Consider the following 25,414-nt stretch of genomic DNA (forward strand, 5'->3'; position numbering starts at 1 on the left):
CTCAGAGGTAAAAGCATTCTTGGACTAAGAAACGAAATAAAAGAAAAAAGAAATAAAACAAAAGAATCAATTCAGTTTGGAAAGGTTTAAGAAGTAGCAAAAAATATATATGCAAATGAGGTTTTTGTTTGTTTGTTTGTTTGTTTAAATATACACATGCAACACATAAAATGAAAGTATATTCAGCCATTGTATTACCCAGATAGAGAAGAAGGAAGGGGGAAAAGTGCCCACATTGATTTCCATCAATCAAATAAATGGTGCTATAAGACTTGTAATAGTATTATACAGCAAAAGCAAACGATCTAACAAACTGTGGAACAAAGGATTAAGAAAAATAGAAAGAAACTGTATTTTGAAAACAGGATGATCAAAAGAATATGATACAACAACACATCCATCAAGAAAAGCCATTTAAAACTTGATATCCATCCTTTTCTTAAGAAAAACAAGACAAAAACAAACAAAACCCCACAAAGAACAAAGCCACACATTCCACTGAAACAGCCCCCATATCCAGTGGCTGCAATTTTAAATCAATCTATTATGACCATGAAATTTATGTTAACAAGTATTTCTACAATCAGATTAGCCAATATCAATACTGGTTCAGTACAGGTCTAAAACTGTAGTTTAGAACAGTATTTATAGAATGGCAGATAAAAGAGCTAAACATATATCTTTCTCAAAAGATGTTCTCCTATTTTTTGAATGGGTATCTTGAAAAGCACCAGTCAAGCATATGTCAAAGATACAGATGCTACTCCAGTATTTGATTTATTCTTTTTTTTTTTTCAGCAAATATCATAACCTAGAATGTTTACACTGAGAGACTATTACAAAATGCATATATAAATTACACCTTCAGGGAAGGACAAAAAATATTGTACAGGCAGTGGATACATTTTTTGTCATATTCTTCTTCAGACAGGAAAACACGTAACAAATTTACTACCAATAGCAGCATTCATATAGAATAAAACTTTAAAAAAAGAGAGCAAAGAATGAATATTCTTTGGAAGCTTTACGATTATCATTCCAAAAGTGTCAATTTTCTGAACCTTAGTTTGCCTTTTAACAGGAATCACACAGTCATTGCAGTTGGAAAAGACCCAAGATCACCAATCACCAGCACATCCCCACAATGCCCGCTGACCATTTCCCTCAGTGCCACATCTGCCTATTTCTTACACTATCTTGGCAGCCTGCTCCAACACCTGAAAGCAAAATTTGCCTGGAAATCATGACAAGTTTTCATGACATTGAAAATTGGATGTTTCCATACTGAACACTGCTTCTTCTGCACATGTATAACCAGTTACTTTATTGAACAGCTGAGTTGTCTCTTTTTTCCACTACAATTAAAAAAGTGTATATATATATCTTCCTCATTTATCTTCTGAGAAAGGAAGTGTCCTCATCTGCTTTGAAGACTTAAACATTTCAGGAATATTATTTAATCATGAGCAGAATATTTCCTCCATGTTATGTATCAATGTAAATTCTGAAAAGTTAGCAGATATTTAAGATACTTCAGAACAACCAATTCTAGATGTAGTAAATCCACAGCATTTGTACAGAACAGCCTTATAGATACTTAGGGCATTCATCTTTTCCTTAGAAACGTTTAGTATGTCCCCTTTGTCTTTTTCTTTATCATCTATGGGAAGACAGTTATGCAGAAACATGTTTTTCGAGGAAGGAAAATATCTTACATAAATACAGGTTGGTTCTCAAATGCCATCAAAGTATTAGCCTAACAGACATCAAAAATCACATTGAAAATTTCCTGGTTTAGCTTGCAACCATGAAATTCGCATCTGTATGACCCAGGAATTTTTGACTGGAGGACTTTCTGGCTCAGTCCAAACAGATTTTCTTAGTTCTCTAAGCCAGTCAAAGCCTTTGAGGTACACCATATCTATGTCAGAACTTCGTGGATATTAAACATTACTCTGAGATATAGTGCTGTCAGATGACCAAGTGCTGGCCTTCAGGGAAAAAAAACAAAAACAAAAAACATCAAAGCAGGATGGCAGGCTTTAAACACAGTCAAGGAGCACAGTGCAGAAGAAAGCACTGGGGGACAGAGTTTGGGAAAACAAAGTTGACAAAAAAGCTTCTTTCCTTACTTTAATCAGTACAGCTGACTCTTAACTAGACTGTGGGACTTCAATATATCCCCAGCTGGAGACATAAATACAAGTACACGCTCAATACAGAGGAATTATGGCTGAAAATACACATGCAGTTTGCAGCTGGCTGACAGAGTAAGGAAGTTACTTCTTCATACTGGTGCAATAATTTCCAAGATAGAAGAGGGGCTGTACTACAAGTCTAACAATAAAAAAAATAATCTTGCGTAGATCAGCCAGCATCCTTCCTACTGGATGGTCGAAGAGGGAGAAAATCCCAATTACAGCATTAATTCTATCAGATAGTCTTGTTTATGCACATTCAGCCCCTTCATCATTCATTTCCAAGCAGCACTGTCTGCCAATGACACCTTACTTTTATCCCAGACGCCAACTCCTACTGCCCTTACCCCCTGCCTTTCTAGAACAGCCAAAAAGGAGCCACCTGGTGCCTGCCTAGGTACAACAACAGTTCCACCAGGCAGCTCATCAGCTGAAGGGCTGCAGAACACCACACTGTCTTTCACAGGGTAAGAGCAAGAAGTGTAGGGAGCAACAGCAGTACCCAAGGCTACATGGCAGCTGCTCAAAGAGATTTGTCTTTGAAATAGCTCAGTGTAGGATTGTATCTCTCAACGTGCTGTAGGGGGTTCTGTGAATTGCATAGGTCACACCTTCGTTGCTAAATTTACAAGGTTAGCTTCAGAAGTCAAATTCTTGCTGTGACATGAAGAAAAAAGACGTGCATAAAGCCTGCTCCCCACCAAGAGATATTATTTTTCACATAATCCAAAAAATCAGATTATTATCAAGAGATATGATCAGAAGCCACATAGAAGAACACTGGATTCCTTTCACTGTTTACCACTGGCCTGTTTTCAGAAGTTGGCTAAAAGTAGTTAAAAGAACAAGGTTTGATGAAGAATTTTTTGAAGCACTTCATGCCACTGCTTGAGCCTTGTGGAACCAGACGTTTCTTCTGCAGCAACTGTTTTCTACAGTGTGATATTTCAGTGCTATTAGCAAATACAAATTTTGTGTGAGAGTGGGAGGAAAGGCAAGACACTGTAAGGCAGATAGCTTTGTTCAGCTACTCACTAATGCCAGGCCAGCACTCTTCAGCTGAGGCTAGTATCTGCTCCTTGTCACTCCTGCTCTTCTACTTTCCCCACCTCTTTGTAATTGCATTCACAGGGATTATTTGGGAACCTATTAGCTTCACAAATCCATGAACTCAAGGCTAAGTGGCATGTTTTCCAAGTTGCTGTGTAAACCCTATAGTTCTTTAATTAACCTCTTTCCCTAAACCCTGACTCAGATTCCAGTCTGTCTTATTATGCAGCATAAATGCAGATGATACCTATAAGGGAAAAGAATTGGGAATTTGTCATCATAATGAACAGGATAATGAAAAAAAGAAAAAAGGAAAAAAAGGTACTTAGAGAGTCCTTTCTCTAATCTGACCAAGCAATAAAAGGTACTGATATGTAACTGTAATAAATTTCTGAATTCAAGCCATAATTGTGCAGTAAATAGGTGCTATAACACTAAAAGGTTATTTCCAGGTTCCAGTGGATTTTCATGCATTCCTACATTCCTTCAGCTTTTTACCTTTTAACCAGAGTACTTTGCAGCAATTTTGGCCCATCCAAGGCTAGTAACCCTACCTATTGCCATTGCTGGAGTCCTTTAAGGAAACCTTTACGGATTTCTTTTTAAACTTGCTTACAGACAGATGAGAAAGAATAGCAATAAAATAAAAGACAAGGTCTAGAAAAACATTATTTACTAGTATTAATAATCTTCTATCATTATTGAGATGAATATGTCTCACCACAGTCAAAAGTAACTGCATGAAATTCGATCAGACCAAAAGACATTCTAGGAGACAGAACAAAACACCCGTGATTGCAAGATTGCTCTAGCTTTGTTTCCTTTGATAGAAGAAAAAAAAAAAAAAAAAAAAAAAAAAGGGAACATGGATCATTCAAGATTTTCTATACTTCTTGAGAAATCTCCATTTTACTAGAGTAACTTCAATATGATTTTTTCTATTATCTTCAGTCAGCTAGAAGACTTTCATAGTACAGGCCTTCGCTGTGCTAAAGCAACAGGACATACCTGGGCATCAGGCACTGGAACAGGGTCGCAGCTAACAACTCTGTCCTCAAAATAATGCACTGATGTTCACAGACTAAAGACCACTTTATGCAAAAGCAAGGCTTCCTCTACAGCTACAGAAATGCATATCAGCATAAACCTCTCTACATTCTGCTACAAAAAGAAACAAAAGAGTCAGTAAACCACCTAAGAGACTTTATTTACCTCAATTAATAAGCAATCTAGGAGCAACAAGAGCCCCAGTACAGAGAGCCATAGAGAGGAAAAAAGTAACGTAGCCAGTTTTTTCTTGGTCTATTTATCACTGAAGCCAATGAAGTTGCAGCAAACATAAGCACTTTGCACTGTGTATTAGTGGTAATACAAAGAATAAACAACTAGCCTTTTCTTTATAACAATGCTTCAGTGTTGTGGAGATCTCAGTAATGGAGAGATTCAAATCCTGCCATTCTCAATATAATTTATAGGGTCAAATAAGGGTGATCACTATGAAGATGAAGCAATAAGATATATCCTCCTTCTCTTCTTCCACTTCAGGAGTAGTAATGGCTTTCCTCCACTGAGAAATACATCTGTGACTTCACTGCAACTTCCCTGTGTAAGCCTCGGAACTGACCATAGGGCTCCAGCAGTGCCTACAGATACAGACAGCATAATGAAAAGCTGAAAATCACTGCCATGGAAGGGAAGACATAATTCACACAGACAGATAACTCCTTTCTTGCTCTGTTTCTTCAATGATTAGCAAATAACTACTGTAAGTACGTTATGACAGACAACTCAAACACCACAGTGGTGCTATTATTTGCAGTAGATTGCTTACATACTCAATATTGTTCAGTAGAGTAGTAAACTAGGTAAAAATCCCAAAGAAACTACCTTCATTTCTTGTACTTTTCCCTGCTGCTCTTCGCAGGGCATCTCGGAGACTGTGTTTCCTAGGAAACTGCATGGGGCTGCTCTGCCAGGGGGTTCGTATCAGCCTGCTTACCAGCGCTGTGGGAAGGGTTTGAAGTGATCCACACGAGCACAGGCCAGGCAGAGGAAATGAAAGTGCCACTGCTTCCTTTGGATGTGGTATCAGAGAGACAAATATCATAAAGGGATCATGAAAGGTAAAGGCAGGGCATACTGCTATTCCAATCAAGGTAAGACATTTATTATGCTAGCAGAATTTAAGAAATAGTTTTCAATAAGAAATGGTTTTCAACCCAACTAATAAAAAAAGTTCAAAAATGAGAGTCCAAGTCCTTGATTTTGTTGTTCTGCTGGCCAAAGTAAATCCAATAGCTTGGCACCATTGTAAAAAAGAAAGCTTTTTCCCCAGCAACAACTCTGAGAGATGTTTCATTACCGCCATAGATAGCCGGAGATGCTCTCTGCCGAAACAAGGTCAGATACAGCACTCTGCATGAGTCTGATAGAATGCAATACCCAGCAGAGGCAGGAGGCAAAGGCTTGCACTGTGTACCCTCTTATACTTCCTGGGGAAAAACTGCTTTTGCAGCTATTTATGTTGAGGGTTAGGCCAAAATTTATCCAAAGCTGAGAAAAGTGGTCTAAAATTCTTTGTTACTGCCAGGTACACAGACAATATGTAAGGTTAATAGACAATTTACAACAAGAGCCTTTCCTAGAACTGTTCCAATAGTATCATAAAAATATGTTGACCCTGCAGAGAAAAAAAAAAAGAAAAAAGAAAAAAAGGAAGAAGTATATGGAATTGAAAATATCACTATGTAGAACATTTATGTTTCAGTCACAACACAGCATTTATGTTGCATTCAAAGTATTTGCAATACAAAATGCTAAATGATGCCAAATTACCTCTATATTAGAGGAAGCCAAATGCAAAATATGTAGCATGTTTTTTAGCTCAAAAAATGCTAATTTAGGGTGGACATCGTTGTCCTAAAACCTTGTCTCAACCTACGCTTTTTGCCATTTCTTAAGAAAACTCAGCATGTCATTATATCACAACCCTTTGCTGTTGTGGGAAAAATAATACTGGATGATGTGCTGGCCAAAATAACGCCATTTTACACGACCAGATTAATCAAAGACATATCCTACAATTTAACTACTCCTGTACTTCACCAAAAGGCCACCAATTATAAACAGCACCCTCAGCATTGCTGTAAGTCACAGCATAACTAAAGCTTTGTAATACAGAATGTATTAAAACATGTATTAAGGAAATAAACACCACATTTAGGAAGACAAAAGAGTTTTGCAAAGAAGTTACCCTATTCCTTCCATTCTGTGCCTTGTAGCTTTTACAGATTTAACTCACTGCAAGTTCAGTATGCTTTTTGCTTTCAAGTAACAAGGGATTTTCTTGAAAAGAGACACATTACGAACTTTGGTCTAGAAAATAACTGGATAATAAAGAAAAGTTCATGCGTTGTTAAAGTTCATCACAGTTCATGTGATATTCTCAGCCATTTTTTTCTTGCAAGGGAAACTTTAATAACTGTCGGATGCATTGGAGAGGGAGTAATCAGCAGGAACAGTGGTTTCCCAGATCATTAATTTTCCATATAATTTATGAAAAAGTTAATACTGAATAAAATAGTGAGGAGTTGCTGAAAAATTTGCTTATTCTTTTTTTTGGAATGGATCTTACAGAGCTAACTACAAGGAATCAGGATTCTTGTAACAAGGTCACAAAATCACAGAATTATAGGGGCTGGAAGGGACCGATGGAAGTCACCTAGTCCAAAACCTATGCTAAAGCAGTTCACTAGAATAAGCTGCAGAGGAGAACATCAAGGTCACCAGTTAAGTACAAAATTCTCTTGCTGAAGTTTAAATCTGAATGGGAACATGGCTTCATTTGCTTATATGTGCATCATATGAAGAAGCAAAGTTATGTTTTGTTATGTTAAAGTATGTTAAAATTGAGGCTAGTTTAATGAGCTATATTTGTTTTGCCTTTTCCTCTCCCCCCCATTTTTTATTACTGCCATAAGTAGAAACACAGGTAGACTGACCTTCTCTCTGTTTTGTTTGTTTGTTTGTTTGTTTTTACAGAACAGGCAGAGCAGACAGAACATGTTCTTCCTCCATTTGCAGAATATATGCAAAATGTGGTAGTGATCTCTAGATATGCTCTCCTGGTGCTTTCTTCAGGCCTTCAGTACCTCTGCCCCCAGTTTATGACCTATCTGCAATAGAACAGTTAATCAGCCTCCAGATGCTGGAAGGTAGCTGTGTCCATGGTCCCAGTTGAAACAGACGGTTAAATTGCTTGATGTCTGGAACAGACACAGACATAGGTCTGGGTGATGTCACTGGAGGGAACAAATTGAGAGGACTTTTCCTCTTTTTCTAAAAGATTTACAAGGCTTTTCAGACTTCATTGCTTGTAAAGAGATGGATGTTCACCTGGGCCAGAGAGACTTCAAAGACTCTAGCAACCAACCAGGGAATTGATTAGTTAGAATGCATTTAGGTCATTGCTGGAACATGTCATTTTTTACAAAATCGTGTCCAAAATGAAGCAACTTAAATGCATTTTGCTTATCCCTCTATTACACATTCAAAATATGTAGAGTATAGTTTATAAAAAACAGTTATTATTGTCAATTCCAAAGTGCCTACAAACATGTAAGAAGGCAAATTGTTTTTCCAGTTTAGACAGAACATAGGAATCTTGATCTGTTGCAAATGGTTACTTGTCCTGAAGGTCAAGTAAAAAAAGTATGCTTTGTTCAACTACAAAGCTGAGGTGTATTTAGAACTAATCTGTAGTACAGAAGCTTGAAATCATCACACTATTTTGTATTTTCCTTCTCCTCTGAAAATATTTATGTGAGCTACCTTAGCGTTGTGAGAAAAAGCAGCAGCATAATCTAAAAGGGCAGGAATCACTTGAAATTTAGTTGTTAGTTCTACAGTGGGATTCTATTCTTCACAATTTGTGAATGGAAATTTTGCAGTCCCCATCTTCCTGTGCTCCTGAACACACTTTATCTTACGCAAACACTATGTCTTTGTATTTTACACATTTTAGGTCAAGAATATGTATCTTTGAGCAGCAGGGGCTACTACTGCAAATAGAGAAAGCAGGCTTAGAGGTGTTAACAAAGTAAAGACTTTGCAGAATTCAGTGCTAATATACTAGCATATTGTTCAGTCTACCTCTGTTTCTACTTACTGCCCTAAAACAAAAAAGAAATTTAAAAAAAGGGCAAACAAAAATCAACCCTGCACATATGTGGGGAAGAAGCCTTCTTTTTCTCCACACTCAACCTAAAATAAAACTAAAACATGGAAAACTAAAAATACTTAGAGTAAAAAAAAGTAAATTTTCTAAAAAACAAACAACTAACGTTTCAGAGCTCAATATCTGTCTCATTCATTAACTAAATGCTCCATTTCTCATAGTTCCCACTACATTCTAAACAGACAGCAGAATTTACTTCCCAAGATGAAGTTCTGCAGCTTTAAGCTAAGGCACAGCTATGTGAAACTGGATCAGAACAGCCACCAGCTAGGAAGGTGCCAGGCACATCTCCGTCGCACATTTCCTACAAACATTCAAAAAGTGACATTAATTGACACTCCCCCTGTTCAGCATATCTTCAAGTGTCACAGAACAACAACAGCAATCATGATCACAACCAAACCATCATAACAGCCCTCTAGTTTTGGTTACTTCTCCCTGTTGTAGAGCCAAATTTGGTATTTACTCTCAGCCAAGAAACGACATCGCAAGAATATCATTTTATCAATCATTTTCACACAGTTACAAATTTGCCACAAGACCGTGAATTGTAAATGGTGGTTTTTAGTATTGTTTCAGTGCGGTGGGTAACTTCTAGCAACTTTATCTGAAATTTAGAAAGATCTCATTACAAGTTTGTGAAGGAACTCTCTATTGGTTGTGTGGCAGAAACTGTGCTCTACTCTACAGCACACAAAGTATTTTTACCTGAGATGTATTTACAGTCACACAAGATAACCAACCGCTTTGAAGAAGGTCATCCTACACCCTAAGGTGGAAAGAACAGATGGAGATCTATTTGGGTTTGTGTAAGGAAAAACACAGCCCTGAAAAGCCATTTTCTACTCAATTTTAAACATTATTAATTTTCAATTACAGCAAGTTTCAACAAGAGTCACTGTGGACTTTTTCCCCCCCCATCAGTAGTGATACAAGTATTTGCACTCAACTACCATCCTTACAGAAGCCTTCTTGAAGCCTAAAGCCTTTACTGGTTACCTATTCAGGATTAACGACCTGTCAAATTCTCACACTTGAATAATGGATAACATTCTGAATACATAAGAAGCAGTCATCTGTGTAAGGGAGACATGCAAGAAGTTCAGAGCACCTCCCAGCCATTTTCACAGTAACACTCCCAGAGGTGTTGTGGTTTCAAACCCAACAGTATGATATCTTTGCAGCCAGCTAGCAATCCCAGCTGCAAGCAGGCCTCATCTTCCTACCATCAAACAGGTGTAGAGTGCTCTGGGAGGTCACTGGGGATACTGGGAGCAAGTTTTTCACACTTCTGCTAGATTAGACCTCCAAAATAAGTCATTTTATCAGCTCAGAAGAATACTCTTTACCTTTCCTTTAACAATGAGTGCTTTATTTTCTTCCATTCTCCTCTCCTCCAAACCTCTTGCAGTATTTTAGACTTCAATAAAAACGTCCCACAAGATAACATTTTCACTTTGTCCTTTCTTCTCATAGTTTTCCCAATTCTCACCCAATCTGGTCACCCTAACATCATAACAGCATGGTGCGACAAGTACTTAAAAGATTATAAAATGAAGATGACCTAAGGAACAAAATAACACTAAATAATATGCAATGAAAAGCCAAAATTTTATCTTCATTCAGTGTCCCTTTTTTTCCCCTCTCCTCTGATTGCGCACATGTGCCTTCCAGCCTCAATTCCACTGCAGTGAAAGTGTGCCATTACCAAAACCCAAAAGAAATGCAAAGAAATACTCAGCAACTTTTACTGCAAGTGCCTCAGAATAACTTATAATTTAACATTATGATTTCAGTCAGCGTGAACAAATAGCTCAAATTAGCAGAGCAGAATGTTGCTAAGCAATGTTGTACGGGAGTTTACACAGGACTGTGGAGGGGAAAATTGGGTGGAGCAAGGAGATGCAGAGGCACTTGCAGTTCCTTAATCTGGAGGAAGAACTCCTTCCTCGCCTCGCTCCTGAACATGTACAAAACGCAAAGGTTCTGCAGCAGCAAATTATGTAGGAGCACCAGGTTACTTTTAAGGGTGATGGAGAACAGAACATTATGTACCGAACTGTGAAGCACCATCAGGATGTAGAGACACATTTATGTACAGATATAATAGTAACGTAACACTGAATGCATAATAAATAAATGTGTGGAAATGACATATACATGCAAATATAGATACTTCATGTTGATGGCTGTTCAATCAAAGTTGAACACAGTTTTCAAGGTCAGACCATAGGCTAATTAATTTTCAAACCACAAAGAGCTACCACATGAGAAACTAATTTGACCACTGATTTGGAGAAGCTACATAGGTATTCAAAATAATTAGAATGACTGCAGTCTAAAACACAGAAAAATCCGAAAATATATTTCAAAATCTGCAGAAAGTACTTGTCCTGTCAGCACTGAGCAGACAGATAATAGTAAGTACTTTAAAAGAACACAAATCTATGATCTGCTGTAAGCTTAACCACTCCTAAAAATTAGAAACAAGTGCAGAGAACGACAACAACAAACTTTTCCTAAGAAAGAATAAAAAATAAGATTACTAAAGACATATTATATGTTAGCTAGTGCATATTAAGTATGCACAACAAATATTGAGAAAAAAATAAATAGCACTGTATGAAGTTTTTTTAAAATACCCACATTTTCCAAACTGAGGTCACTAATCTCACTCTATAAATCCCTTCCATCTCCCCCACCACCACTTCAAAAAATAGCCATTCATTGTTACAGCCACAGACAGTACCTCGAAGATGAACTCTCTTCATGGATCTTGACTTTCCAGCCATAGTTCCTAATCAGCTTACTTGAGTTTTGTATGCTTCTGCATCCACATGTAGAAAAACATCCCAGAACATCACCTCAAAATATGCTACCTGAACTACATTAAAAAAGTTAAAGCTTTACAAGAAATATAGGATTTGATAAGTGTTCTAAATTTTAATACAAAACACTGCTAAAAACAATTCTTCTTTTTAAAGAACAGGAAAAAAAAAACAAATGAATTTGACCACAAACAGGAAGTCTTATTTCACACAAGTTATAGGCTGAGACTCAAAGCCCACATCCTTTCAGTTCCACACTGTACCAAGAGACTTTTTTTCCCCCGATGCAGGTTTCCATGGAAATGCATCAGTCACTAATCTAAATAAGTGCGGGTGAAGGACGCCTGAAAACCTAGAGCAATTACGCATGCCATTAGAGGAAAAGAATATGATTCAACTCAGCTATTAGAAACGAGGCACAGCTATCACTTCTATATATTGTTGTAGTGTTCTAAAAACAAAACTGCTTCTCTGTTTGTTTAAACCCACTCTTTTACTGACTATAAGATGCAGTAAAAAGAAGAAAAAGCATTAAAAATACATACATAACAATCATGCAACAAAGTAATACTATATCAATTGCAAGACACAAACGTAGTTAATAACATGCATTTGTTCTGCAATGAAAATCCACTATACATGAAAACTTATCTTTCCAATACTGGTCAAAGACACTTTAGTTATTTTGATGAGCAATAGGCCTAATGATCCTTAAAATAATGTTATAACTTCTGATGTTTTTCTAAACATCTATTTGCAGCCAGAGCATGCATGTCAGTCATAGGTACGACTATACTTACAAAGATAATTGCAGTTCAGCACCCAAATTAAGTAATACAAAGTAGTAAGGGCACACATTCTTTTTTGTGTGTGTGTAAGTATTTACAGGTCTATTACGCTTCACATACCAATTGCCAGAGACTCGCTATTGAATTTTCACCTCTGCCACACAGTGTGTGGATTCACTTGGTTCATGTCATTGGCAAATGAGTGGTTTGGTATCCATGTCTGCTAGCTGCCTTGTCCTCCTGCTGCTTTGCACTCAAAGCACTCTTACCTCTTGTCACACAGGAAAATGTCTAATGATGTGAAGAAGAGACTGTTGATATGCCATAAAGGCAGAGATTTTCCAGACCATTTGAATGGTATGACAGCCTAGTTAGTTCATTCTTCAAGAGTGAGGGGAGGGGTGAACTATCATAGTACCACTTTTAAGTGGAAACTGGGCAACCTTGAAAAGATCTAGCTTTTGGATTCTGTTTACTAACTTCTTAATGTCTATACCAGGCTTCACAGAAAATGCCTCACAAATGGTTTTACGTATATATGAGTGAGGCCAGTGAATAAATAGCAGTTTGAAATTTTGGAGCACACGTTTGAGATGTAGCATCTATGCTGTATGTATGTATGCCAGTAAGGTGCTACTTCTGATCCTTTTTTCTACCTGAAGTCACTGTGATTTCAGCCAAGAAATATTACAGTTAGACCACAAACAGTAGGACCTCAGAAGGAGGAGATATTTCTGGATGAAAAGTCCTCTTAAATTTTTAATCGCAGTCAAGTCTCTATGTTGCACAAGTTCACAAGCAAGCACACCCCCTCCATTCTCAATTGCTATATACAGATAGAAAAGCAAGCATTCAGTAAGCAGAGATGTAGTTTTTTCTACATGCTCAAGTTCTCCACACTGTCACCTGACCACCAGTGGGAATAACGTCTGATTAGTTGAATGGAAAAGCCAGAATGGAGAAAATGGAAGGCAGCTTAGACTAGCACTTACAGAGAAAGCTATGTGAAACAAGACAGGAGCAGCAGCAACAGAAACTACATAGGGGAAGAATGATACTGTGGGAAAGAGCAAAAGCTAGTGAAGCAAACAAGGCATGAGTCTGTCCAGTAGATCGGATCCCATACAGAGGGTAACATCACACTGTTTCTAACAAGCTGCTAGTCAAACCATAGAAAGAATACATCCCAAATGATACTACAGACCATACCTCTACCTTAAGTTATACATCTAACTTAAGTTAGATGTGTCCAACCCTCCCAGCCTGTGGACCACATGCAGCCTGCGACAGTTATAATGCCCTCTGCCTTGCACCATCATGGTGACAACTCTTCTTCACCAAGCAGCCAGACCCAGCCCTAGGCGTGTACCCATCACTGAGCGACAGTCAAACTATTAGAGTGCTGTTAATGCTGTCTCAGCTGAAAGCAGCACAAGTGAGGGTGCAGTCAGTGCTAACTCCACCTCTCATGCCTGCTACACACATTCAGTATTACAACTTAAAAGTACTTTTTCTGCTTTGTAAATAAAATGCAGTGATTACTGATATAAATATTTCAATCTATCTAATGCTGTCTCAAAAGAAAGCAGAACCCAAAGAAACAAAAATTATGGATGAACAGTGTTCAGTGAAAAATGGACAGATGTATACTGAGACAAATAATATGGCACTATGCATAATTTGCAAGGAAATCATGTCAGTTTTCAAAGATTACAATTTGAAAAGACATTATATGCAAAAACATTGTGCCAAATTCAATGCATATCAAAGAACGTTTCAGAAAGACAAAATAGTGGAACTGAAAATGCCTGTAGTACAACAAAATTTATTTAAACTGTTACAGCTCGAACAGACTATTATAAAAGCAAGTTATGTGATAGCAAATTTGACTGTTAAAAATCAAAACCATTTACTGATGGAGGGGATTATTAAGCAGTGTGTGGAAAGCATGGCAGATACAAGTCCTGACAGAAAAAAAACACAGATTTTTCTAAAATCAGTTCATCTCACCAGATGAACTGAAGGAAAACTTATTGGAGGAAATTTGGAGACTAAAGCTGCTAATTTCAAAGTTTAAACTTCCACAATAAATGCAAGTTCTGATGCTTCAGATATGGCTGAATTCGCCGTTCTTATTAGAGGCTTTGATAACAGATATAAAGGCAATGAAGAAATGACTTCTTTGGTACCAATAAAAGACACAACTAAACCTCTTGATTTGTATGAAGCATTAACATTTACATTAAAATGACTGTCTTTAACCTTTGTCAACACATTTGGTATAGCTACTGATGGTGCTACAGCACTGGCTGGTAAAAAAGAACAACATAAAATTAACAGAAGGTCATTCAATTGCCACTAGCATGTCACATTTGATGAAATATCACTGCATGGTACATCAAGAAGATTTATGCACGAAAGCTTTAAAAATGGATAGTGTCATGCAAATTCTCATCAAAACTGAATTTCATGAAGCCCAAAGGCCTGAATCATCACAAATTTCAGCAATTCCTTAGAAGTATGGATACTGATTATCCATCATTTGCTTTTCTGAAGTAAGTTGGCTACGTTGGGGTAGAATGCTAATAAGATTTTTTTGATGTGCAAAATAAAATCAAGTCATTTATGTAATCAAAAGGAAATTTTTGCCAGAAAAGAAAAAATTGCTCACAGATTACATTTTTTGTGGATTTGACCACTCATTTGAAAGTGTTAGACATGCATCATCAAGGTGAAAACTTTGGCAAGCTCTAGTCATGGCAAATAATTTTGAAACATGACCTAAACATGGTCCTGTGAAGATTGAGAAATGTGCATCCTTGCTTTATATTTTGATAAAGGAATTGCAGAATAGGTTTCAAAGTTGCTGAAAAAAAATCTTTTTTTTTTTTTTTTTCCTTTTTGCATATGTGTAACTCTATTTTCCGTTGACATAAATATATTACCTGCAAATTTTGAAATAGAATGTACAGAGGGAGTTGCAATCAGATAGTCAACTCAAATATTTGCTCATGCCTCTTTACTGGGCTTTCAAAAAACCTATCTTACATGAGAAAAATATCCCTCACTTCACAACCAGCCTCATTCATGTCATCTCTTTTTGGCAGTACATACATCTCCGAACAACTGTTTTCAGTGATGAAGTACAGGAAGAGTGAAATTTCACCAAAAATCTCTGACAAACATCTTGAGAACTCTTTATGATTTGCGACTTCCATCAATCCAGATAAGGGCAGTAGTTTCCCAAAAACAAGGTTAAGTATCCCAGTAGTTTAATTCTTGTGTTGCTCTCCTATTATGTTTTAATTAAAAAAAAATAATAATAAAAATAAAAGTGATACTTATACACATTAGCTATATTGCTTATCTTATACACAGTCCAAGACAATTCCTCTTCACTCAGCACAGCTCAGGGAAACCAAAAGGTTGGACACCCATGCTTTAAGCATTTGGATTTATTACAAGCTACAGTTTTACTTTCTCATTCTGGCAATTATGGTAAGATTTATGATTGCAGAATGGTCAAGTCTAATGCACCTACACCGCAAATTCATATCACTTTACATATGAATACTGCATTTCCATGTCATTTTGTTACCCACATAATACAAATAGTAGATTTTTGAAAGGGGTTTACAAAATCACAGAATGGACAGGGTTGGAAGGGACCTCAAGGATCATGAATCTGCAACCCCCTGCAACATGCAGGGCCACCAACCTCCCCATTTAATACTAGACCAGGCTGCCCTGGGCCTCGTACAATCTGGCCTTGAACAGGGACGGGGCACCCACAACCTCTCTGGGCAGCCTGCTCCAGCGCCTCACCACTCTCATAGAAAAGAATTTCCCCTTGACATCCAACCTAAATCTCCTCTCCCTCTACTTAAAACCATTTCCCCTTGTCCTGTAGTTACCAACCCTTTCAAAGAGTTGATTCCTCTCCCCTTTGTAGGCTCCCTTTAGGTATTTAAATGCTGCAATTTTACATGCTAACCTGACAGTATAGGCAGTAGCAGACCAAGCTATATATTTAAAAGATGTGCCATCTGAAAATATGATTAGTATATATAGATACTAATGCCTATTTGACTAGCAAAAAGTAGATTTGTAGTCTGTCACAAAGCTAGAGAAGGATGAACACTCATTAGCAGGCTGTAAACATGCAAATCAGAAAATGTGGTTAATAATAAACTTGGTGACTCTGATTCTATGATCTGCCAGAGATAGGAGCTCCGAGTCTGCGCATACTTCACCAGCTAAAAGATAAACTGCATCACTTACCTGTAAGTTAACAAATTCATAAAGTGTGTATGACGAGGGTACTTGTCTTAGATTTTAGGTTGCTATGAAACTCACACATATGGTATGTTTAATTTCATTACCCAATTTCAAATTTGGGGGAAAAAAAAACAGGGGGCATATTTCTAAATTAAGAACACTAAAAGATCATACTGCAAATCAGCTTGAATATATATTATTCTTTATGCTACCTTTTAGTTAGTTCTGACACTTGCACATAAATGCATTTTCTTCATCTGCTGAAGTCTTCTAAAAAGCAGAAGAAAGTAGGTCTTCTTTCTCAAATGTGACAATCTTTTATCTGCATCTCAAGCCAGACTCTTTCAAGTTTCATTTTCTAACATTTAGTCCAATTTAGATTAGGAACTTGCTTTATATGTGGCAGTAACATGCTTTTCAAAGTAAAGATTTTGCATCTCTACTATGACAGAAGGCATATCCTTCAAAAGTTTTATTTATAACACAGTTTGAAACCCTTGGGGAGTACAGTGACACAAGCAGCTCACTAGAAAACTATATGGCTTTAAATTGTATGCTAAATTAACTGAATAGCAGCTTGTCCAACTATTGAAACTGTTGATCAAAATTCTGTCTTACTTAAGTGGCAATTAAAGCAAAGAGTATATTATGATACAAAGACACAGAATTGTAGGAATATATAAGTATTACCGAAGAAGAAAAAAAATTAGTCTTTCAGCCTAAACACCATTCAGATTATATTGTCTAAATTTAAGTGATCATCATCATGGAAATGATCACTAGTAAAAGAATCTCATTTCTGCAGTTCAGCGTTCATTAAGTCACTACAAATATCTAAATCTTCAGGGTATTTCTCCTCAGAACAGCATTGCAATTTAGAGAATTAGGTAACTGAGGCACAGGGAGTGTAAACAGCATGCCAAAGGCTATAGAGAAAGACAGTTAACATCTTCTAAAGTAGTTCTGCTGAAAAAGCATATGAGCTTTAAGTTCATCAATCTAACAATAAAAATATACATTTGTTAACTGTTACAGAAATGTCAAAACATTACATTCAAAGATATTCAAAGGTCAAAAATGCAGGAATGGAAAAAGACATTTCCAAATGTTTTCTGTAATTCTAAATGACTAATTCTTGGAAACAAGTAGCAATATGGAAAGGAATTCTCTTAAGACTGATATGTTCCTGAAACTCCATTATGTACCATGCTTAATGACTGTAAACTAATAAGAAAAAACTAATTACATTGCATCTTTGTACTTAGGAGATTTTTAGTTATGAGATTCGTAACATATTTTAACTGAGGAAATCAAATAGTCTGAGTATATTAGTAGTAGAAAAAAATCCAGAACACTGAATGAAATGAAGGGTTAGAGAAAGAGGAAAACAGAAATTCAGATACCTTACACAGCCAACAGTTACCAACAATTCTGTACCTATGCAGTAATCATACTTTATGAGAGAGCACCATTAACCTTGTCCAACAACAGTGCATCTCTTCACACAATCTTTCTTTTATACAGTCAGTAACAGTAATCCCTGCTGAGCTTAATGGTTAAATGGCAGAGGACTAACAACGTCAGTGAAGCTTCAGCTTTTACACCTCATACTTCTTCACAATTTCAGATCCTTAAAAGTAAACTAATCCACGACCAACTGTAGGTTTGGCAGTCTGGTTCAGAGTCACAGAGAAAGGGGAATGCTGGTCAGCTTTGTAAATCCTCATTCCAAGTAGGACAAAGGTGTGATTAGAATTAATCCATGATCATAAGGAAAGAAGCAAACCTATCAACTGTCCTGCACTGGGACCCAAAAGCAAAGGGACACACCAGCAAACTGGGCTGTCAGCTTGGGGTTCAAGAAGATTACTCTGCCAAGTTCTGTAAAGTACTGAAAACTAGAAGAGTCTCTTGCTGACATACTGAGGAAGAAAATAATGGCAATGTAATTCTGAGCTTATAAGCCTATTGAGACTGACTGGATTGTATGGAACAGGAATGTACTTTTCTTCCCCCATCCAGAAGAAATAAAAAACAAGCAGACTCAGTGAACCTTCCATAACCACTTTAAGGCTGAAAAGTGTAGCTTTGACCTAATAAGTTTCATATGGTGGACTTACTGACATCAGAAATTTGATGTTAAAAAAAAAAAAGAAAAAAAGGAAGAGTACTAAAGGAAATTTTAGTTCAGTGAATTTTCATTCTTTGGAGATTTGACAAGCATGGGATACACTTAATTGATGTATATATGTATATATATATATATATATATACACACACACACACACACTTAATAGGTTTACTCTATTCTAAAAATGTAATCAAGAATATTAAATCAACCTGGATTAGCCATCTCTCTTTACCTGATAATCACACCTTCTTCTTCTTACCATTCTTACTCTCCTTATCTTTTATTCACATATAAATTGCATCTCAGCATACTTAATCCTCAAAGAGACCGTGCAAATCTAATCCTCCAAATATACAATCAAAAAGTCCTGTTTCATTCTATTTACCATAATCCATCACACAATGCAAAAAATAATCACCTAACAGTGATGACAATTTGCATAGTTTGAAGAGTTCTTTTGACACTCACAGTGGTTAAATGATTATGCTGTAATACGTCACTGATTAATTACTCTTACATGACTGCTAAAGAACCACAAGTTTTTGACATACATACAACAGCAACAATCATTTTAGGAGAGAAAGGACATATAACTGCTTTTAAATAACCTTCTTTCCTATCACGTAACATGAAGTTGACAACTTGTCAACTAATTACAGTATTATGTCAACATTTTAAGAAAATATTGTTTGAAAAAGGCTAACCTGGACAGGGGTAACAGGAATAAAGATGCTAAAAGTAGACTTGCTATTCACAGTTTGTTATTTATAATTAAATTCAGTTACATCACCTTTAAGCACATTTTGTTATCAGAAAAGAACCAGATTCGTAACTCAGATTATTAATAAAATCCCATATACTTCCAAAAATAATCAGACCATTTTGGGATGCTTGTTTAAGCTACCACAAATTCAGAGTGATTTTTAAAAAAAAAAAACAAGTCCTTATACTTCCCGACTTGCAATCACAAAATTAATTGAGAGATGTTAAATGGTGACATCACTAGACCAAATCCACACAGCTGTTTTTAGCACTGATCAGCAGGGTGTTCTTCCCAGAACTAGTACTAATAACACTTCCTGCTCAAAGCTTTCGGTGAAGGAAATGTCATAAACTGAAATGCTAGTAATACATAACTATTTCTATTCCTGCCTGCGTGTACAAAACACTCAGGTATGCTTCAATCCAGAGATATTCTTAGCAAAGCAACTAATCTAATTTCACTTTAGCAATGTTTACTTTACTAAATAAGCTTCAGAGATCTGCCTCTCTTCCCCCAGATGTTGTGTCGAAGGCCATCTGTTTTATTACTGACATAACAGAAGCCATCATACATCTTGCTCTGAGAGAAAGTAAAGCACAACGGTCATTAGCCAAAAAAAGGAATTAGTAGTTTCCTGAATACATAATTAGAAATCTAATGAAATAGCCTTCTTACCAGAAAAGCTGAATAGCAGAAACAGAGAGAAGGTCTCATCAGCTTTGTGGAAAGTACAAATTACAGAGGAGAAAGATCCTGTGGATTTTACACCCTCAGCGAGTTTGTGGATTACACCAAGCTCTGTGGTGCTGTCAACATGCCTGAGGAATGGGATGCCATTCAGAGAGATCTAGACAGGCTTGAGTAGAGGGTCCATGTGAACCTCATGAGGTTCAACAAAGCCAAGTGCAAGGTCTTGCACCTGGATTGTGGCAATCCCTCCTATTGGTACAAGCTGGGAGACATAGGGATAGAGCACAAACCTGCAGAAAAGGACTTGAGAATACTGGTGGATGGCAAGCTGGACATGCGCCAGCAATGTGCCCTCACAGCCCAGAAAGCCAACTGTATCCTGGTTAGGATGCTACTATGCTCTACGCTCTAAAGAAAACAAGATAAAGGATTACATTTCAACACATATAACCTCTGAATATCTACACTGAGTACCGTGGGCAGTTCTAGTGATCTAGTAATGCCTAGATTACTACAGTTACTGGTTGAGTGGGAAGATGTGGTTTTTTTTTTTTTAAAAAAAAAAAAAAAAAAAAAAAAAAAGTAAACATAGGGGACATTAGTCAGTTTGCCCATTTACAATTAAAATACAATGATATCAGGACATATTCTAATGATCTGCAAAAAAAATCATGACAGCATACTATTAAATCTGAATAACTGGTGACAAAATAACACTTCCCATATCCATAGTTTATACGGTGTGAGAGAAGGATTTTCTTTACATCTAGGCTGCTTCTTCAGCTGACAGGGAGGCCAAGATCCAGGATTTTCCCAGACCAACAGCATCTTGATATTTTAAAAGCTTGTTAAGGCTTGTAAGAACTGATAAGCAGCATTCTCTCTCACTCACAAAAAAAAATGGAAAGCAAAAAGCAGTCAGATAGGATAGAGCCTTTTAGACACTTCAGAGTGCTCTGAGGCCACTGCTCCTTCTTAGGATTCACAGGTTTCTTGCGAGAGCTAGCCCTGGGCATACTAATAAGACATAAAATACCTTTTGTAAGATCTTCACTAGGCTTCATATATGGCTCATGCTATAAGCAATGTATAGCAAGAACAATGATAAATAGATAAGATTTTTTTCATTTTTAGAGTGTATATAGTTTCCAGAGACTGGGCTTTATTATGCTGTAGATAAGTTCCAGTGAATCTACACAGAAATAAGAATAATTTCTGACTGGCAATCCAGAAAGAAACTGAAATTCTTCCTCACGCTGTCAATACCTCAACTTCAGTGTCACTGTTAAAAAAATACCATTTTTACTTCCTTCTGGGGATCTACCCTCCTGTTGCGGAAGATGTTTGCTAGTTACACTTCTCCCATCTTTGAGATAATGCGTGCAGTTTTCTTGCATATTTGCTCAGTATGCACTCAAATATACGCTCAGATCTTCATTTACTCATGTATGCATGCAACTATTTGGCAACAGAATTTTTGGAAAGATATAATCTGCTATGCAGCTGCAGGTAGAGACAAAGAACTTCAGAATTTATCTCCTATCAAAATAAAGCTATGGGCACTGGAAAAACCAAGATTATCGCTCTGACCACCTAACAGTTCAAAGACGCTCGTCAAGATAATAGCAAGCGACTGTGTTATTTCTGCTCAACTGAGCACAGCAGTGATAAGATTATACCAAACTCCAATTTCATATTTTCATACAATAAAAGCTTATGTGACTATCTCGCATTTAAAAAAAAAAAAAAAAAAAAAAAAAGAAAGATTCTGGTGCCAGTTTTTCATTTGCAGAGTTATTTCCCCACTGTATTGTATCTTACATGAACATTAAATAGCCATTAGTACTGCATATTTTACTTCGGCATTTATGTTGCATATAAAAAGATTAAAGAATAATCAACCACTCTCTTTTCATTTAATTATTTCCGATTCACTAACTGAATTTCCAGGAAATTAGGCAAAGTGATAATATGCTATTCTTTATGAAAAGCATATTTATTACTAGTGGACAAGATTACCAAAAATAACATGAAACTATGAATGTTAGACAGTATTTTTGCCACATATGCACAACCTCTGGCCTAAAAGTGAAAGACTAAGTAGCACAAGAAACCCACCCTGAAGAGGGATAATTGTGTAACATAATGGTTTTAAGGGAATTTTCTCAAGTAAAATGAATAGAGAGAGGTGTTTAGTGCAAGCTTAACTAAAAAATCCCCAAATGTATGCACTTTCCCTTCCTTATTTCCACTATGCTTTTTAAATTATAGTGGCACTGTAGTTGCAGCGTTTTTTAAATGAGAAACATTCCCAAAGTATTTGCTTGTAGGTAAAGAAAATAGCAAACACTTTATTCTACTCAGAAAAATGGAATTGGAAAAAATGGAATTTTAAGTTATTGAAAAAAAATCATTCATGAATATGATGCCTGTAGGAGTTCAGATCCCACTGATGCAGAACCAACAACAAAAGTTTATGGCCTGATATAACGCAGTCACTCCAAGATGTATCCAGTACTACCCAAATCTTAGCAAGGAAATATTTCTGGCTTATTTTACGCTGTCCCCTGCCTCCTTGCTCTCAACTGAAAGTCTCACAGTTACGCGATATGGTCCATATTTGATACAAAAAAAAAAAATCCACAAAACTTACCAACATACAAATAAAACACATAACAATTTATGGAGAATCAGGAAGGATCTTAATTAATTATTCCTTTATTCACTTACTCCTACTTAGTGTTTCACATAATACTTTTTTTTTTTTTTTTCTTGTCAGCTTATCCCATCCATTATTTTTTTAAAAAACGAACATCAAGGTGTATGATTTATACCTGGATAAAAACAAGCCAACCATCTGCCTTGCATCCACCCCCATTATGGAGAAATACTCAGGCAGCCAGTGGATCAAGAACTCAAAGTTTATGTAGATTTTCACTTATATACTATCATGCTCTCCGTTCGCCACTTACTGATATCATTCAAACACCATGCAGAGACCCTTTAATTCAAGTCTTTGCCACTGTTTTCCCATGTCTTGGTTAGGCCAAACAATTAAAAGGGCAAGATGGTTCACTGACAATTTGGCCTAACATCAAAGCCTTCCTTCCACTGGATCATATCTGATCTTACCATATCTCCACCAACACTGTTTAAGCAGCTAAGCAAGTTATTAGAGCTTTTTGATTCTAACACCCACATTTTCTGTGTTACATGAAAATAAGTACTACTTTGATTATATTTTAAGATACCTATTTTATGAGCGCATTCCTTCCACGCAGAGAGGAATGACTGCAGCCTACTTGAAAAAAAACAGGGAGAGAAACAAGCACACAGTGGGATGAAGGTATGCTTTTGCTTATTTTTTAAAACAAGTACATTTTTCCGATATTCATTCTTTAAGAGTTCACCAGGATCACAAATCTATCCTGTAGGTAAGATAATTAAAAATATCTCACCTTAGTAATGAAAGTGAGGTTCCACACTGTATAAGCAATGAATATAAAGATGCTATAATTATGAAATAAACAAGAGAGTTTGGCAAAGCACATTATAATAACAAAAAGAGAATAGATAGGATGCTTACCTATGTCCTGGACTCACTGCAAAACTCCAGAGGGGGGGGGGGATCTACAGAAGAGATCCTTCCTCACTGCTGGTCAGCTCTTAAATAGGTGTAGGAGAGGTGCAACCAGGCTCCACCCCTTCCGGCAGCACAGGTGAGTTGCCTTCACCTGTGCTCCCATGGCTGACTCAGTGCTCGCCTCAGGTGATCAGAGGTTCAGGCCATGATTCTGCAGTTCCCATACACACACACAGAGCAAAGATTCACCTCAGGAAAACAAGATGTTGAAGAAATAGGTGCTGCAGTCTCATTTATTCTAAGCTGTGACCGGCTGAAAACGGGAGAGGCAGAAGCATTCATTTCTGCTACTGACCTAAGGCAATGCACAAAGTGTTTAAGGGCAGGCCGCGAGCAGCAGAACGGAACATTAACTCAAAAGAGATGATGGATTCCTGTTCTAAGGATTATCCTATATTAAATTCTGGTGAAAACGCTGGGTAACATGGAAATATCACCTTTGTGCGTGTGAAGCAAGCAGAGAAGAAACTTAAGTCACAGGTACACGGAAGAGTTTTCTGGAGAGTAAGTCTGAAAGTCTGCAAGAGAAACACAAAAATCTGAACAGAGTAGAAGGAAAAAGGAAGCAGGGCCTAAGAAAGGCAGTTGGTTTTGGAAATCAGTAATGCCTTAAGTGCCTTTGGGCCAGACCCGATAAACCATAGTGCGGGATGAGCTACAGGAAATATATATTGGTTTTGTAAGAAGAATACCAAGTATTGATGTATTAAAATTGTTATAACTATTTCTGAATAGAGGAAATTGTTATCAGAGAAGTGTATAAAATTGTACCCAGGAACTGCACTCAAGATTTAATCTCAATTTTTTACAAATAAGGAAGAAAAATACAGGCACTCACATACGTAGATTTTTTCATTTTGTACAACTCCTCAAACACATTTAGAGAGTTATTATCACAATTTTACAGAGCAGTTTAAGATAGAAAAACAAACTGTCAACAGCTAGGACGAGAGAAAGCTAAATAAAAGATGCAATCTATGCTCATTCTAGGTGACATAGGAGTTATTTTCTCTTGAATTCCACTCCCTTATGCTCACAGTGGTTCCTCTTTGGTTTAAGAGCACTGCTGTCAACTGAGTTAGCTTTGTCTTTGTATGACATTAGGAAAGAGATTAACGTAGCATTGAAGTAAGAATTTTGATAACATATTTTAGTTTTTCTGTTTGTATATAAAAATCAGATATTTTAAGGTTAAGACTGTCAAACACTATTTTTCTTCACTGTAGAAGTTGTCTTGATATGAAATTGGAAAGTCTTGCGAATACCTGGTTTAAAACTACTCCCTGCCTATAGCAGAGGGGTTGAAACTTAACAAACAAACAAATAAACAAACAACGCTGGGGTTCCAACCCAAAGCATTTTAGAATTCTATAATTCTATGGTTATGATGAGGGTGCATTAAAGATCAGCACAGAGAAAGTCATCAAATTTATAATATATTAATATCTGAAGCAAGCTGGATTTTGGATACTCGAAATCTCACCAGTTATACTAAAAGATTCAGGTAGTGCAGATGGTACATAAAGAAGACTACCTCACCATGCCCTTTCCTCTATGCCACTGAGGAATAATAAAAACAAACGGCACTCAAGTCCAGAAAGTGCTGTCTGCAGTAAACTGATGCTACTGATTCTATGGCACTCACAGAACAGCGTTTATAGCCACTTGAGATACTTCATCCCGAATTTCGAATTAGAACAAAGTAGATGAGTCAGATTTGAAACACAGCTCAGAAATCAATGATGACTGCTTTTATTCATTCTAAAATATGGCACAGACAGAAGTAAAGCAATTCTCGTGAAACCAGTT

General features: G+C 36.8%; 1 protein-coding gene across 7 annotated transcripts in view; it reads right to left on the bottom strand.

Moving 5' to 3' along the window:
* SHANK2 (SH3 and multiple ankyrin repeat domains 2) overlaps positions 1–25,414 on the bottom strand; it is a 336,255-nt gene that overhangs the window by 148,303 nt on the left and 162,538 nt on the right. The gene's annotated exons all lie outside the window — the stretch shown is intronic.

This window comes from Centrocercus urophasianus, unplaced genomic scaffold (assembly GCF_019232065.1).
Source record: "Centrocercus urophasianus isolate 14NV4802_14NV808 unplaced genomic scaffold, USGS_Curo_1.0 seq_14, whole genome shotgun sequence".
Lineage (NCBI taxonomy): Eukaryota > Metazoa > Chordata > Aves > Galliformes > Phasianidae > Centrocercus > Centrocercus urophasianus.